The sequence below is a fragment of the Bactrocera latifrons genome, unplaced genomic scaffold (genome assembly GCF_001853355.1).
Source record: "Bactrocera latifrons isolate USDA-ARS-PBARC rearing strain unplaced genomic scaffold, ASM185335v1 scaffold_1271, whole genome shotgun sequence".
NCBI classification, from domain to species: domain Eukaryota; kingdom Metazoa; phylum Arthropoda; class Insecta; order Diptera; family Tephritidae; genus Bactrocera; species Bactrocera latifrons.
The window spans coordinates 1-4,480 of NW_017534710.1; positions in this window are offsets into that span (position 1 = coordinate 1).

Here is a 4,480-nt window from a genome sequence, read left to right on the forward strand (position 1 = left end):
TGGAATATCCAATTGGCGCCACGTAGCGAAAAGAAAAAACGACTGGCGCGCTGTTGTTAACTCGGCTATAATCGCGTAAGCGGTGTCTACGCCAATTAAGAAGAAGAAGAAATGATTGTTACTTTTTTTATATTCAAAGCTTTGATTGAGTTTTGGGGTGACACCTTCAAAATCCGCCCCGTTTGTCCCTGTGCTAGCTACGCCACTGTCCATACTTCCATGCATCAGGGCATTTCCCGCATGCAAAGTCCGCGCAACCGTACTTGCAAGACATGCAGGAGTTATCTATACAAATGGATCCCTAAGAGTTTCAAAAATTTACAGAAGGTTATTTCACTGCTAGACGTTCTGATGTTTTTTTCTGGAATTTCCACCGATCAAACCATTGAACAAACTTTAATGAAATTTATGAGTGTTGAGGACCTTTTAAACGTGGTGTAACAGAAAGTATCGTCTATAAATGGATAAAAAATGTTATTTTTTCAAAAGATATAATAGAAGGTATAGAAGAATTTTGTAATAAATCTTTTAAAAAAAGTTATCAACACGCTGATTCAACCGATGCATGAATCTAAAGAGACGACATTGACGTAAAAAAATTGGAAGAATATTTTATTCAACATTCTCCATTCCCTGATGTTGGTGTCATTATGTCTATCGCAACTGAATAACTGGGAAAGAAAACGTAAATTGCTACGCAGCTTTTGAGCAAGGTCTACAAATAATGAAGAAAATTAATGGGAAAAATTTTAAAGAAGTTAAGTTATCAAGAAAAGACAATATTATCCCTTTGTTGRCATCCACTAGCAAAATSAAAGTGGATGMTGATATTATTCCAATTGATCCATTATTATTATTTCAGCGTATAAGCGTATTAAAAAAATCTGATGAAGAACTAAACAACTACATACTTATGAATTAGTTCCTTATCCTCATGCTCTTTTTGAAGATGGTGAACTGCGAAAAACAACAAAATCTACATTTTATGACCTATTCCCAGAAGTGTCAGAAGATGCCAACGATGTACGAAAATTTTCCTACGTAATTGATGGAGGGATGTTACTACACCGTTGCAAGTGGCAATTAGATGAACATTTCGKTACCATATGGCAACATTACGTCAGACATCTACATAGCAATTATGGACATAACATTTATGTCGTGTTTGATGGTTACAAGAACATGGATAATATGATACGAGACTCTTTGATTCGAGAGAGAGCTGTCAAAACTCGCATTTTTTATAACATTTCCCAATGATGCCACTGCTGAAAAATATTAGATTGGGTATTTAATAAATTATACAAAACACTAAATTTAACACATTGAAAATGCAAACATATATAAATGCTAAAATACAAAATCGTTAATTAATTTACATAAACATTTATTTTGCCAAAATATGTTCAGCCCAGTTCAATGAAATTTCATTTCACACTAATTTCCTCAGGTAATTATAGCGGTTTACTTCTGGCATCCCGCCTTTTCTGAAATCAACTGTCAGAAATTCCCTGATCTGGGATCGCTGTCAAATAATCAGGGAACGCGTTTGAGAGAAACTAGAGAGCCAATGCCAGAGTCTCGTATCATATTATCTATGACAAGAAGAGCTGCACAAAGTCGATCGAACGAATGCGTCGCTCTAAAAAAAATGCATGTCATGATGTAATATTTGATAAAACCATGCCTCTGAAAATAGTGCAGGAGAAATTTTTATCAAATGCCAAAAATAAGAGTASGCTCATAGATATGCTACGAGAAACACTCACAGAAAATAAAATATTTTCTTGCCAAGCAGAAGGTGATGCTGATAGACTCATAATTGAAACTGCGGTTAATCTACAATCTGAAAACATTGCTGTAGTGTCCGAAGATGTCGATGTTTTAGTTATATTGACTGCACTCTCACCACCAGAACGTGAAATTTATTTTCGAAAACCATCGAAAGGCAAAATACCGCAAAAAGCGTACTCTTCTAAAAGCTTAGAAAAAATATTACCAAAGTGTAAAGAGCATATTCTGTTCTTACATGCATTCACTGGCTGTGACACGACGACAGCTTTTTTCCAACGTGCCAAAAACGTGTTTGGATCTTAATTTATTAAGATATAATTCTTTTTTGAAAGCAACTACTAAAAATACCTGCGTTAAGCTGCCGTCTTTACCACCTACTGCAGATGCCGCTTTTGAACACTTTAAAAGAGTATTTTTACAAATTCAAACATGGCTCGGAAGAGAAATATCACCAGAAGAATATACTGGTTACCGCAAACAATGATGCAGCGACCAGCTCCAGAATCTTTACTGAAAATTATTTTTTGCTCATGCAAAACAGGATGTGGAACATCTTGTGGGTGCAGGAAAAGTGGATTAAACTGCACTGCAGCTTGCTTAGAATGCAATGGTGAAAGCTGTACTAATCCTACAATCTACCTCAATGAGATCGACGACGACAATAATGAACAATAATGTATATAGTTAATGATACATTTTTGTCGTAAATCATTATTTTTTGCAAAAATCTAATAAATTAACATTAAAGTTACATAACATAATTCTTTACATATAAAATTAAAAACTTTTCTGTAAACATTTTTTCCCCCTTTCGCCTCTTATTTTTCAGTAAATTGTTGTAATCGAGATCGGCCAATTTTTTTTTTACATTTTTCTATATRCTATTAAAAACATATTTCCCAAGTTTTGTAAGGATTGATTGACAGTCCCTGGATTCCGAGGTTTTACTATTTTTATGCCTTACGGCACTCCACTAATATCAGCTCTAAGAGTGTAATGTAATAGATTTTCAATGCTGTCACATAGATGGCGCAAAATCAGAGTCGCACAGAGCGATTTAGCGTGGATCAGTCTCAAATTATTTCGATGAAGTGATTTTGAACTGTCATTTTTGTATGGCGAAATCTTGATAAATTTATAAGATTAGTGGGATACGATAAGGTGGTTATCGGGTTATGTGGTTATGTGATTAAGTAAACAACAACAAAATGCGGTATGACAAAATAACCAACTCTGACCAACACGACCCTTGTTTACAGATTATGTGGTTGTTTGCTTATTTCCAGTGTAAGAAAGTCGTTGGAGTTTTACTAAATGGCAGCTCAAAAAATAAATAAAACTAAGCGAATGGCATTTCCATTTATATTTTCTAATTGGAAATTCTGCTATTAACAGCTGTTTTTTGTTTACAATTGCATTGTGACACTGTTCAGGGCGCAAGATGTCTGCAAATTTTATACAAAGAATCTTTGGAACCCTTAATATACATATATACATACCTTCAATAAATTCCATTTCCTGAATAGCAGAACTTATTTTAAATTCAATTATGTTGCTTTTTAAACTTTGTTTGGGCATTTTATAAGTACAAATTTCATTGAACTTAAAATGTAAATAATGAACAGCATAAAACCATACTCCCATATTGAATGGTTTTATGCTAGAGGTTATTTTTAATCTAATAACCACATAACCCGATAACCACCTTACCGTGAACAGCCTAATACATACATATTACACACAAAGTTTATTTTCTTTATTTATTCCCTCTTGGCCTTCTAATTTGGATCTTTTACAATGCGTAACCAGMTGTCAAAATTACTTGAAGAAATAATGTATTTCTTTCCTTGAGCAATTACTTGAGAGCTGGATACGGACCTTTAAGGGGTTATATCCACTTATGATTTTCAAAAAATCGATATTTTTTGTTTCATTTTTTGAATGTACATATATTAAAGAATATTCTCTGAAAATTTAAAGTTGATCCGACTAATAGTTTCGGAGATACAACCTTCAAAAGGTGGACGCCGAGGTCAGGTATGGGCTGAGGGCCCAGTAATTAAAACTTTATACGCGTTTATCTCWAAACCGTGTTTTCAGAGTCGGCGAGGAAAATTTCTCCGAAACCGCTCAGTCGATCGGTTTGGAATTTTTACACGACTTACTCAGATATATTTTTCAGGTAATGATCGAAGAAGGTTTTGGACAATAATTTCGATTTTTTAAKCCACTTTGAAGCGATAAATTTTGATGAAGAACTAAATTTTTTTTTGAACAGCCGCCATTTTGTCAAAAATCAAATTTTTGACTAGACCTTCGATCATTACCTGTATTTATTTATCACAAAACTAAATATTTTTGATTTTTGGTTTTCAGATAATTTGGACCAGAAATATCTTGCTCGCCGCCAAGCACTTTTTTTCACGTTTCTCCGCAGATCATCTACAGGAGCTAGGGGATCCAATATTTTTTTAAATAAACCGCTGATTGTTAAAGTACATTGAATTCTGTTTAAGTGYATGTTTTCCATTAATGTATAAAATAAAATGCCTCTTTGGAAAAAATTCACAAAAAAACGCGTTTTTTCTGCCTCGCAAGTGAATATAACCCCTCAAAGCGCATAAAAATATATACTACATATATGTAAGTAATATTTGGCATTTATGCTCTATGCGATATGTTATCT